Source organism: Sinocyclocheilus rhinocerous, unplaced genomic scaffold (assembly GCF_001515625.1).
Source record: "Sinocyclocheilus rhinocerous isolate Xijiao unplaced genomic scaffold, SAMN03320098_v1.1 scaffold1496, whole genome shotgun sequence".
Lineage (NCBI taxonomy): Eukaryota > Metazoa > Chordata > Actinopteri > Cypriniformes > Cyprinidae > Sinocyclocheilus > Sinocyclocheilus rhinocerous.
In genome coordinates this window covers 532,747-547,346 of record NW_015644664.1, presented here as the reverse complement: position 1 = coordinate 547,346, position 14,600 = coordinate 532,747, and the positions used below count along the sequence as shown (strand labels likewise).

The following is a 14,600-nucleotide window of genomic DNA, read 5'->3' as shown; positions in this document are numbered from 1 at the left end:
ACCTCAGAGAACAGTACAAAATAATAAAAAAAGGCAGTTCATGACCCCTTTAAGGAAAAAACTATATAATTACATTTATTTTTATTTTTTATAAAAAGATAATTTATTGCATATATAATAATGATATAATATATTAATATTATTATTATTATTGTTTTTAAATAATTGTAACATTTATAATATGTATACATTTAATATTATTTTCATAAAACAATACATATATATTATGTTATAATATATTATTATTATATATAATGACAATATATTATATATTATAAACATTATATAGAAACGTTTCATATAATTTGTTCGATAAACATTATATAATAAACGTTTCATATCATTACAATTTGTAATATATTTATACTATATCTGTAATACTAGAATTAGTATTATTTGTATACCAAACATATTACAATTTTGAAAGTACATCAGCAGTATGTAATTTTGTATCATTATTATTGCTGTTGTTTTTAATAATGTTACCATTCTTTGTAATAATTACTAATAAATACATTTTGTTAACATGATTTTGATAAAAATTATACACATTTACATATTGTTACGACTTTAAATGCAGTGCATTATTATTATTATTATTATTATTACCAATTTATAAAATTTCAATACTAAACCAAATATTAATGATCATATTGGGCACACTCCCAATCATTTTATTATATCAGAGAAGTCCACAGGATGTTTAATGTATTCAGGTTTATTAATAAAAAACACGTTCACTGCAGTGGACAAAGATGCATATTTTATTCGTTATTATTAGAGTGCGCTGATCTTGAGTTAAAAACAGAACACAAAACAGAGTAGAGTCTCACAAAACAAACTCATTCAGAGAGTATATCATCGCCGTTAGCAGACGACATACTGACTACCACATTTATTTCTCTGAGTTATATTCAATAAAATATTTACATATAATTCTTCGTCACCTCAGGCCATTCTGCTCAGGTTGTGAGTAATCCCACTCATCATTAATTTACATGCCATTTTTATTCCCATATGCTGTGATTCAGAGGCAGATCAGATCTGGATTTTCACATATTGAGAAACTGAAGAAATGAAAGGCACTGTCATGAATGTTCTGACACTGTTAGTTAGGATAATGCTTGACCACATTTACCACATCAAACACTGAAATAATATATCAATGACATTCCTGGTGCTGATGATGACGTCAAATCTCCAGACACAGTTTAGACACGACGGATCTTACGTGAGATCTTGACTCAGATCCGCCGTGTCTAAACTTCATGTTGATCCAAATCTTCTTCTTCTCTTTATTTATTTATTTGCGAACATCTGGTGAACATTAAAATCATATTATATTTTTGATTTGAAAATATAATTTTTAAAAAAATATAATAATAATAATAGTAATAATGTTTTTATTAAAATAATATTAATAAATGTATATATTAATAATTACAATAATATTAAAACTATTTAAAAACAACACCAACAACAACAACAACATATTTTATTTATACATTTTTAGTGAAATATTTCATATTTTATATCTGTTCATACATCTTGTTTTTATTAAAATAATTGTAATAAACATTTAATAATTCTAATAATATTATTGAGACTTTAGTCTTTGCAACTTTACAGATCTTCTTTATGCACCAAGAGCTTGTAACACTTCAAAGAGTGCATATATTACAACTCATCCTTGAGCAACGACAAACCACTTCTATTGCATTAGCAGAAATACAACAGACGATAATACCGATTTAATCAACGTGCTTTAAATAAATATTTTGCAAGAACTGTGGAGTTCCCCGTGGGACCAGTCTTAATAATCTTTTAACGTTCTTGTAATTCTCAGCCTTCATAATTTCCCAACATCCCATAAACAGATGTTATGCCATGCTTACATTATTTGTCAAATGGCCCCGTTTCCTCGTTGTTTATGGAAAACGGGGGCAGAGACGGGGCATGTTTCAACATCTCCTCTAATGCTACGACAACACATAAATGCAAAAATGAGTCAGCATAAAACTCTGGAAGATGAAAGGAAAGATGAACATGAAGACACCTGTAAACTAAACGTTTCTGTCTGGGTTTAATCGTCTGAAGATCCACGCCAGGTTTCACTCAGCCTAAGGTTACAGCAACAGTGTCCTGCTAAATAATATCAGTAAAACTGGGACAGACGGAAAGAGAAGAGAGAAATGAGATGTGTACGGCGGGCTGATGTGTTTATGACGTGAGGAGGAACAGGAAAAGACGTTCTGAAGGTCCATGTTTGGTTTGAGCTGCCTGACAAATGATACACACATGTAGAGTATGAATGGAGTTCAACAGCTGTTATCATTACATCAGATATAACGTCTGGAAAACATCACATCTCTGTGTATTTCATGGCACAAACACACGCTTACTTACATGAAGACAGACCATAGACTTTTTATATAAAGCAAATGATAAATTCCACAGACTTTTTTCCTGCATTTTATTAAAATAATAATCATTTAAAAATCATTTCTTCAATTACAGACACCCCTGAATTTCCCCAAAGGGAGATTTCAGATTTTGGGGAAGAATTTTGTCCATAAACTACAGCTAAGCTATGATAAAGGAAAAAAAAATGTTTTAGCAATTTTTTTTATTTTAATGTTTTTTAATAATAAAAATAATAAAAATAATAAAAAATAAACTGCTAGCACAGATGTAAAGTAGATTATCTGGACTAACTAATGCACATGATAACTGAAGAATGAAGAACCAGAGAGCAAAAAATGAAACCGAAGTGAATGACTTCAGGCAAAATCAGGCCTTTAAAAGCACACTAATAAACAATAAACTAGACAGTAGAATCATGAGTGGCTCAGGGCAGAATGCACTGCACAGACTCCAGCGGGACCCCGGGATCTGCCGTCTTTTTAATCATCTTCTGACGATCTATGAGCTCTTCACATCTAATAAGCTGTTTGAAAACAGTTGCTTTCATTTCTAACCCAGAAGTGTCCAGTGAATTCAACTCAATGCAGATACTTTACTCTGTTTTATGGCTATAATAGATTCAGGTCAATGCAAAAATGTAGACTCTCAAAACCACATCTAGAAAAGGAGCTCTAAGTTCTATTACTTTTCGACGTGATCGGATAATTTTGTGACCGGTGAATTGAAAAGAGAACCTATATATATATATATAGGGCTGTTAATAGATTAAAATTTTTAATCGCACCCTTTTTGTGTGTGATTAATCGCAATTAATCGCACATTTATCATGAAATTAAGCATATACCATTTATCTTGCTTAATACATTAATTTTGTCATTATTTACTATATCCAACAAAGTAAACCAAAAGATTGAAGGGTGATTCTCACAAAACTGTATTTTCTGCAAGCTTATTTCAAGATAAATTTAGATATCTTTTCAAAAAAGGGCACTTGGGACACTCCAAAAGGACACCAAAGAACCAAATGATATAAGAAGATCATATAATTGATACATTTGTGCACACTGACTAAACACAGCAACATACACAAGACAAATCAAAACATTATCCTGAATGTGTGTGGAAACAACGTGAATGTACTGAAATGTGTCTGTGCATAAATACAACATATGATCTGTGTGTCAAGAGCGCTCAAACACGCTGTATCAGACTCACGCGTGCTTACGACTCCTGTACGTCACAGCAATCGTCTTTACTGTGATTGCAATCCTCAACCATCAACCATTGCTTTATCCAGCCGAGAAAACGTAGTTTGCATATCACACAGTGGTGGGATGTTTTGACGTTACGTTCAGTCTGTATTTCACACTGCGCGACGCGTGAGTGAGCTCTCGCGCTCTTCAGAAACAATCACAGAGCTTGTGTTTTAAAGGGGTCATATGATGCGATGATTTAAATATGATTTAAATCATTAAATCATATGATGATTTAGGTTTTCTTTACATTAGCCCTGTTTTGGACTGATTGCTTGAATGGATTCGCTTGCTGGATCACTGGACTGAAAACTTTCCCGGAGTTTAGCGGCTTCAAATTATTTGATTGCAAACAGAGAAGTGAAATTCGGGAAAAAAAGGCTTAGAATAGAAATTGTGTTTCAGTTATTTTGCGTTAATTGCATTAAATTATTTTAACGCGTTAAGGGTTTTGAATTAATCGCATACGTTAACGGTTAATGGTGACAGCCCTAATATATATATATATATATATATATATATATATACACATTTTCAGAAAAAAACGTTTAAATATTTATTTATAATATTAAGAATTATTTTTATATAATTTAAATTTTTTTTAATTAAATAATATTTTTGCTTAAAAGGTTTTATTTCAGTCAGCTGCCAAGACAACATTTCTCATTGTAATTAAATTTAACACGATATATGTATAATAAAATAAAATAACAGATTCAAAATATTAATAAGAACTATCAAAGTATCTCAATTATACTAAAATGAAAGTGATTATGAAAAAAAAGCATCACCCCTAACTGCATGCAGAGAAACAGTATTTGTATGCATCATGGTGTACATACCATATAAACTCGCTGACATGCTGACAAAATGTTGATTATTATATAATCATGTTGGTGGAGGATCTAATGAAGGTCTTAGATTAGCAGGATGAATCAAAGCAGCTTGTTTTGAACTCTGATGGTCACATACTGATCAGCTGATTGCTCATGACCGGACGTTCTGTTCTAATATTAGGATTAATAGTTTGTAAAGAGACGTCTGTTTACAGTACACACTATAAAAATGACCATGAGCAGCTGATCTGACTCTTGAAAAATACATGCTCTGGAGTTCACTATTAAAAATAATGTTTAGTAGTGATGCCATAGAAGAACCAAAGAACCTTTCAGTGAACACTTCTTATAAGAACCATTTTTTTCTAAGTGTGAATAACTTAAGAATAAGAATCTAAAGAACCTTTTGCGGAATGGAAAGATTGCATGGATTTTAAAGGTTCTTCATGGAACCATCGATGCCAATAAAGAACTTTTTTGATATATTTTTTTAACTGTAATCAGATTGAACAAGTCAGTCCGAAATTGACAAAGAAAAATCTTTTTAAAATCTAATGCAAGCCTTTTATTAATGAAAAAAAAAAGTTTATTCCTTTTTTAACCAAATGTTTTGATTTAAACGACTCAAGTTGATTTCAGTTGGTCTCCTGTTTGTAATTGGACAGAGGTGTTGGGAGCTAATGAAGCCAGATCTCGCACCTGCCACACCGCCGGGATTCTCCTGACTGCCCACTTAAATCCGCGCTGGTCCCTGGGTCTTAAGGGCAAGAGGCTCCGCTCCAAACTAATGGGAAAAAAACAAGGCGCTTACAAGGGAGGTTCCCTGTCAAGATTGCTAAACCCCCTCCCAAAATTCTCAGCGGTCCCGGGAAAGCGTCTGGTGTCAGATATTTCAGACAGAAACGTTAAAGTGCTGCGCCAGCGAATCTGCGTTCAAACGCTGGTGAGTTGCAGTGTGAGACGGGCCTGTCTTTGGTGACATGAGCGCAGCACGGGAAGAGTTTTAGCTGACTACCTGGATGCACTTTCCACGGATGAGCGATCGCAAATGCATTCAGCAAAAGATGAACATTCGGCAGTGACAGATATTACCTGTCAATTTAACACATCAGTACACGGCAGTTAATTATAAATGAGACCAGAAATATTTAAGTTATACAGACACTAGATAGAATTAACTAATGTTAACTAATGAAGCCCTAATGTAAAGTGTGACCGAACAATAAAGAATCAAAACACTTTCAAACAATATCTAGGGCATGTTGTAGTCCAGATTAAAATGTAAAAAAATATTGAAAATAAATAGCCTATTAAGTCTAAATATTTAAGTATTTGGCGCTGTGATGAACATCATAGCAAATACACAAATCTGAATGGCTATTTAAATCCTTTAAACATGATTCAGAAACAGGAAGTAGTGCAGCTGCTTTGTTTACAGGGTTTCCGGGGTAACGGCTGCATTTAAATGAATTATTATTATTATTATTATTATTATTTCTGCAGTTTAGCACCATCTGCTGTCAGAGAGTGAAAGTGCGCTTTCATCCAGAGCGTCTCTCACATGTTCCGCCATGTGCTTCACGTCCGCGCTTGTTTTTCAAGCTGTTTACCATCTTGACTTGAAAATACTGTTTTCATGGTCAGTTTTTCATTTATTATTTGCTAATGTTAATGAATGTTTACATTACAGTGCACGTCGTACGCTGAAATTAATAGGGGAGCGGCTGGAAACTAGCGACCCCTCCTGGTTGGAGAAATATTAACATCATAAACTGAAAGCAATCTTTATACGTGACTTGCTTTTCAAATGTTTTAAAATTGATAGTTGCCAGTTGCCCATCCCTGATCTAGACAGATGAATGTTTTAGTTTGATCTACAGGTTTCAGTCAGCAGCTCAGGGCTGAAGATCAGGTTTCAGGGAAGTTTGGTCTGCTGTCTTCAGTCACAGATGTGGACAGTCACTTTGATGTTTGCTCTTGTTTAGCAGCAGCTGTGTGTCTGTGTCAGGCAGCAAAACAAGCTAAAAGGTGGAAGAAACAGGGTCAATCTGATTGACGCAGTGCAGGCTGCAAAGAGATGCACAACATGCCCCAAATCATTCACATTGTGTGAAGCTCACAGTCCCGCAAATTGCTCAGTAACTCTAAGAAAGATTTTGCTCTTGAATTAAACAACACTGTTGGAGGAATTAAAAGCTTTGAAACTTTAGCTTTAGAAAAGAAAAGGGCCGTCATCACTGTAATGTCTGTCTAAACATTAGTTGTTGCATTTTTTTTTACAAAGTTGTTGCAGGTTTGGTGAGTAAACGATGGAGTAAATATTTAATTTTAAAAATATGATATTGATAAATGACTAGAAATAACTAGTTCTACGAGTTATTTTTTATATTTTGCATTAATGACTTGTATTTTTATATTGTTCTCTGGAGTTTACTGTAGTTTAACTGGCAGTATAATGCATTACTGTGGGAATTCATGGATGGCTAGTATTTCAACATGCTGTCACAATAAGGCCTAATTGAGTATCTTTATTTGATCCCTAAAGTGGACATTTTTGCCTGTAAGGCCATGTCCTATAGGATAGTATATCATTATAATAAGCTTAAGTAATGGAAATGCAGAGCTCACAAATTACAGTAGATCACAATGGCAAGAGCAACTTTTTTGGCAGATATGAGGTCATTTATGGCATAATATTAACTACTTTTGGCAATTAACACGGTTTCAGAGCTTTTAAATAAAAGCTGGTATACTACAACTTTTACATGCTTTTTTGAATTTTGTTCTCAGAGTATTAGAAATAATCTTTCCCTTAGGTTTTATTACCTACGTATAAAAAGTATCTCAAATATTGGAAAGGCAAATATTGGCAATTAGTTTCAGAGTTCTTAAATAAAAGCCGTTATGTTAAACTATTTGAATTTTGTTCTCATAATGACAATTTTTCCCTTTAAGGTTCCCAATGTCCAGATTACCTGGACATAAAAAGCATCTTAAATAATGAAAACTCTGAGTTTTCTAAACTGTATTTTTGGCCAAATATGTGTCACGAAATGAATTACGTTTGGCAATTATCACAGTTTTAAAATCTGTTATGCTAATGTTTTTTTTTTTTTTAGTTCTGTATTACAATGTTTTTCTTTTAAGGTTTTTGTCTGATCACCATGATATAAAAAATAAATAAAATTTATGTAAATGCAAAGATTACTAATCAAAAAACAATACTTTGGGCCAAATATACCATTTCTCCCTCTATATTAATTACACCTGGCAATGATCACTTTTTCAGGGTTCTTCAATAAAAGCTGTAATGTTAATTTTAGTTTTTTTACTTCACAAATTATTCTTCCCTTTAAGGTTTTTTTCCCCCAGATCACCTGGATATAAAAAAGCATCTAAAATAATCAAAATGCAACGTTCTGCAAAGATGTCAACAATTCTGTGTTTTTCTGTCAATATGGGGTGCTGTGTGTACATTAATGAGGAAAAAAAATTAACTTAAATGATTTTAGCAAATGGCTGCAATATAACAAAGAGTGAAAAATTTAAGGGGGTCTGAATACTTTCCGTACCCACTGTATATGAATCCGCTGAGAGGAGTGATCACATTTCCTTTGAAACGAGCGGGAATCAGGGACCCCTGTTCTTTTTTAATACAATTTGCTCAAGGTCCGCAGACCAAAGAAGAGCCGTCAATCGGGTCGGAGTTGCTAATGAGTTGGCTGGTAAAATCGCGAGTGCTGGGCCCAGCTGTCATCCATTAGGTGATGGTTTTAAGACTAGCAGTGATACTTCATTAATTAACCTTCACATTCTATTAGCAGTGATACTTCATTAATTAACCTGCACATTCTATGTAGATCCGCTCATCAAGATGCAGTTAATTAAAGAAAGGTCACTCCAAGGGCTGTTATGAGCTGCATCATTACAATAGAGAGATGGTGCTGCTCAAAGAGAGAAAGTACTGGGTGAAAGCTTTTCCGATCATCATTACACATTTCCACCAGAGATAAGAAAGAGGTTCTGGGATGGAGAAACTGGCTCCAATCAGCTGGTTTCTACAAATGTCAGAGGCTGGGAAGCAGAACAACCACAATAGCTTAAGAAGAAAACTAGATAATTCCCATTCAAATCAAATATAGGAGTGAAAATGGAAAATATGTCGAAAATGTACTCACCGTCTGGCCATTTGAGACGTAGATGAGTTTGTTTATTCATTGATCACTTTTTCAGAGTTTGTCAATGAAATATGTTATGTTAATTTTATTTTATATTTTTCTTTTTTATATTTTTTAATTCCTTTGCCCCCCACCCCCACCCCCCATTTACTAAATCAAAAAACAATGGTTTTGGCCAAAAAATGTGATGTTTTGTCTCAGTATATTAATTACATTTGGCAATTATTACTTTTTCCAGAGTTCTTCTATAAAATCTGTTATGTTAATTTTTTTTTTTAAATTCTTAAAGTATTACAAACTGTTTTGTCTCAGCATATTAATTACATTTGGCAATGATCACTTTTTCAGAGTTCCTAAATAAAAGTGGTTGTTATTAGTTTTTGTTCTCATTTATTCTAGTATTACAAATTATTTTCCCCTTATAAAAAGCATCTCAAATAATCAAAATGCATCATTTACTAATCAAAAAAACAATGTTTTCGGCCAGATATGTCATGTTTTGCAGCACTAAATGAATTACATCTGGCGATCATCACTGTTGTGCCATTTCTGAGTTGGTTTTCTTCTGAAAGTCGTCGTGCTAAAAGCTGACCATGCACTCGTAGTAAGTTAAGTTAGTTTTCGTGTGCTTTATCAAATTTTCCTCTCCAAGTATTAGAAACTCTACCAGCCCAGTAATCATATCTTCTCTCCTTCAGTCTGTCCCCTCCAGTAATAAAACACTTTTTACACTATGTTCCATTTGCTAATGTGTATCTGATGTCTTCTAATCGCAACGATAAGCGGGGTTGCAATGCATCCGGAAATAAAAGACACCCAAAAGCAGCGTCTTATCGAGATGAAGCTGCGCGCTATTACGACCCGGAGTTATCCATCACCATCTGTCACAGATCAGACTGCAGGAAACAGATTACACACTCCTGAATCTTTATGGAGATATTATATTGCTTTCATCTGCATTTTTTATAGAGTCTGATCTGAATCGTGCGTTCGGGAACGCAAGCGCGGCCCTCTGGCTCTCGCTTCCTCAAGTACGTTTTCAACATACAGTGGGTACGGAAAGTATTCAGACCCCCTAAATCGCGAGTGCTGGGCCCAGCTGTCATCCATTAGGTGATGGTTTTAAGACTAGCAGTGATACTTCATTAATTAACCTTCACATTCTATGTAGATCCGCTCATCAAGATGCAGTTAATTAAAGAAAGGTCACTCCAAGGGCTGTTATGAGCTGCATCATTACAATAGAGAGATGGCGCTGCTCAAAGAGAGAAAGTACTGGGTGAAAGCTTTTCCGATCATCATTACACATTTCCACCAGAGATAAGAAAGAGGTTCTGGGATGGAGAAACTGGCTCCAATCAGCTGGTTTCTACAAATGTCAGAGGCTGGGAAGCAGAACAACCACAATAGCTTAAGAAGAAAACTAGATAATTCCCATTCAAATCAAATATAGGAGTGAAAATGGAAAATATGTCGAAAATGTACTCACCGTCTGGCCATTTGAGACGTAGATGAGTTTGTTTATTCATTAGATTTGGATAAATGTAGCATTGCATCACTTGCTCACCAATGGATCCTCTGCAGTGAATGGGTGCCGTCAGAATGAGAGTCCAAACAGCTGATAAAAACATCACAATAATCCACACTACTCCAGTCCATCAGTTAACATCCCAAAAAGCAAAAAGCTGTGTGTTTGTAAGAAGCAAATCCATCATTAAGGGGTTTTAACTTTAAATCATAACTTACTGGCCAAAATAAGAATCCTCAAAAAATAATAACGCTTCCTCCAGTGAAAAAGTCCATCAATCCTTCATCTCCAGTGAAAGGACTATTTTTGTTTAGAACTGTTTTCACTTGTAAACAGTGCTTGATCTGTGCATATTTCTCTCCTGATTCAGACGAGACAATTTTTTCACTGGAGAAAGCAATGTTATAGATAGAGGATGAACTCGTATTTTAGCCAGAAGCAATGATTTCAGGTAATCAAACACCTTAATTGATTTTTTTTTCAGCAACTGATGAACTGGAGTGGTGTGGATTACTTGTAGATTATTGTGATGTTTTTATCAGCTGTTTGGACTCTTCATCTGACGGCACCCATTCACTGCACTGCACGAAATAATTTTCTTACCTTGTTTTTTTTCTTGTTTTCTAGTACAAACATCTAAACATTCTTGAATCAAGACACATTTACTTGAGAAGCAAAATGAGTTAAGATATTGTCTTCTGAAAAATAAATTGATCAAATTAATTTTTTGCTTAAAACAAGAGAAAAAAATCTGCCAATGGGGTAAACAATACCCCATATTAATTCAAAGGGAAAACAAGATTAGCTTTCCTGCCCATCTGCAGAAATTTTTCTTGATTTAAGCAAAAATGCACTTAATTTTGATACATTTTTGTTTAGAAAACAAAACTTAATATTATGTGTCATTATGCTTCTCAAGAATCTTGATTTAATAATATTTAGATTTTTTGTAATGGAAAACATGACAAAAATACTAAGTAAGAAAATAATCCATTGGTGAGCAAGTGATGCAATGCTAAATTTCTCCACATCTGTTCTGACGGAGAAACAAACTCATCTTAAAAGGCCTGAGGGTGAGAACATTTTCAGCAAATCTTCATTTTTGGTTGAACTATTCCTTTAAGTGTCTCAGATGTGATCAGGGTCAGGTTGAAACACAATACAAAGCTTTATATATTCAGAAGGAAATGGGATAGAAGAAGAATATGGTCCACCAACCTTGCACTAGCTCTCACGACAGCATGTTGTATAATACTATTTTTTTCATGGAAAAAAGCTCTAATGGATAAAACACCAGTAAAATATTCATCAGCGCCGATTGACAGCATCTATCTTTTAGCTGCATGCCGCTTTCTTTCCTCTTTTCAGTCACGTCTCTCCTGTGACGGCTGAGAGTGAATTTCGTGACCTCACACTTTGGCCGGTAAAATGCCATTGAAAGTAAATTAAAAAAAAAAAGAACTAGAGAAGAACATCAAATAGTAATGTTTCATATCTGAGTGAGATTCACCAGGCGACGGTAACTTATTTATCTCGCAGTTTCTACCTCGGTGTCCCATAAATGACATTTCTATTTCCTTCTTCCTGTTTTCTCATTCTTTTCTCTTGGATTTCAGTTGTTCGAATGCTTTTGCATGAACGGATTCCAGTCCAAAATGTTGGAATTTTTATTCCATATGGAAGAATCCCCCATTTCCTTTTCATATGGTGGTAAATATAGGTCAGCCATTATAATGCAGTCGCTAAAAGGTTAGTCACTTTTGTTTTGAAAGGTTTTAAGGGCTATAGCTTTTCACTTGGAGAAAGGCAATTTCTGATATCCTACAATTATCAATTGACCAGAAACAAAGCATGGCCCAAAAATGCTGCAAATGGACAAAACACCGCTCTGCTGATCGACAGTTCGTTTTATCTTTGGGTGCCGTCCAGTTACTTTGATGTCTGCCAACTTGAATATGCTTTATGCTCAATTAACGTCCCGCCGAGAGATTTTTACAATGCAATTGTAACGTGACAGTGACATAAGGCTCTAGAGCGAAATGAATAAGACAAGCACTCTCATATCAGTTCATTTATTCCAAAAGTACTTCCTTCAAGTGCTTGAAACTGTTTTATGAAACTAGATTTTGACACAGTCTGAAGAAAATGTGAGTGATGCCAGACGCCATATTTACTTAGTATATTAAATATGGCTCAGGTTATTTAGTATGCAATGGTATTAGTAATTCTTGCATTAGTCTTTATATTGACTGTTTACCGTCTTTAGAAACAAGCACAGACTAGGATTCTCAATCACAGTCAACACAGATTGAAGCCTTCATCGTTTGAATATATGTGACCCTGGACCACAAAACCAGTCTTAAATGTCAATTTTTTCGAAATTGTGATTTATACATCATCCGAAAGCTGAATAAATAAGCTTTACATTGATGTATGGTTTGTTAGGATAGGACAATATTTGGCCGAGATACACCTATTTGAAAATCTGGAATCTGAGGGTGCAAATAAATTAAAAAAAATTGAGAAAATCGCCTTTAAAGTTGTCCAAATGACGTTCTTAGCAATGCATATTACTAATCAAAAATTAAGTTTTGATATATTTATGGTAGGAAATTTACAAAATATCTTCATGGAACATGATCTTTACTTAATATCCTAATGATTTTTGGCATAAAAGAAAAATCTATAATTTTGACCCATACAATGTATTTTTGGCTGTTGCTACAAATATACCCATGCTACTTAAGACTGCTTTTGTGCTCCAGGGTCACATATGAGAAATCAGCCTCACTTATTTCACAACAAAAGAAATAGTGAATGAAAAAGCAGATACGTACCATTCTCCCGCTCTCTAAATGTTCTTATTCTTCATTCTGCTGACCCGCCAAACCCATTTGATAATCACAAAATCATGCATGTGCTTTTTAAGCAAAACTTAAACAAAGGACTTGCATAGTCCTCATCATTTTAAAAGGGGACTTCGAATGAATCACAGTTAAAGTGCTATTTAAAAAGTCAAGGCAGACATTTCTGGAAAGAGCTGCGCATTTGCAATGAAAAACAGGCCAGGAACAATCTCTGGTCAAACAAATATCTTCAGTGGTGAAACCGACCAACAATATATATATTTTATGTAACTATATTATGCATACAAATACAACTATTTTATGTTAACTACATTTTAACATTTTAGATGATAATGTGAGTGGATCTTGCCTACAAAATTTGCTGGTGCTAGGATGTTTGATTTCTAGAGCCTCGTGATTTCTGTGAAAACACAGATGGAATCATGGAATTTGGCAGAAGTTGGATGAATAAATCAGAATTAGGGCTGTACAATTAATCTGTATAGGATCTGATATGGACTAGGGCTGGACGATATGGCCACATCGAAACTTTTCTGAAGACAGTCGGTTCCCTTCACAGATACATTTATATAAAACACCCGCGACATTTTTTGATTTTGAAACGTGCAGTGCTCATGTTTATTCAACGAAGTCAAACTACACAAATAAATCAATGTATGGGAAACTGGTAATGTATATCGAAATATCGGAAATGTGTTTAAAAATCATATCACCGTTATTGAAAAAAATTATATCGCGATACATATTGATATTGAATTATTGTCCAGCCCTAATATGGACTAGTGTCTGTGAATATTAAAGCGCAAGAAGACTGCTAATGAACTGACTGCTCGACTGCTGAATTAAATGTGACGCTCGTGGTGTTCACTCAGCATCATTTTTGTTCAACGTTTAATAAATTGTTGTTAAAGTTACATTATTTCAATTAATTAGACATGATTTTTCAGTACTAAAAATTAGGGATGCACCGAAATGAAAATTCTTGGCCGAAGACAAACAAAATGAAACACTGACTGGGCCGAAGACCGAATACCGAACACGTTTTTTTGCATTTTTTCCCCATATATTTTGTCAATTTGGTGCATAAATTAAATAGCCAAAATATGCTTTTTACTGTTTTGTCTAGCTTTTCAAAGAAAAAATCAATTACAAAACAATTTAAAAATATTTACTTAACACTGAACATTTTTTAACATTCTAGCAGACACTATACCAACAAAGCACAATTTAACTTAAAATTAAGTTAGTAAAATAATATTTTTTGGCCATTTTTGAGACCCCCTCCTTGAATCAGTTATGTATTTTTTACTGTACAAATAAATGCAGCCTTGCTGCGCAGAAGAGACTTCTTTTAAAACATTAGAAAATATTACAGATCCCAATTTGAACACTATGTGTGAGTGTTATAATAAATCTATTAATAGAGCTGTTGTAATTATTATTCTCATTATTATTGTCTTACTTATTTTATTTTTAAAATGCATAAAAATGTTACTGAGCAGCTGACGAGTAAC

The 14,600-nt window shown here is 33.9% G+C and overlaps 1 long non-coding RNA gene across 3 annotated transcripts in view; it reads left to right on the top strand.

Annotated features, from left to right (window-relative positions):
* The window catches only part of LOC107758792 (uncharacterized), a 79,369-nt gene that overhangs the window by 1,329 nt on the left and 63,440 nt on the right, over nt 1-14,600 (top strand). The gene's annotated exons all lie outside the window — the stretch shown is intronic.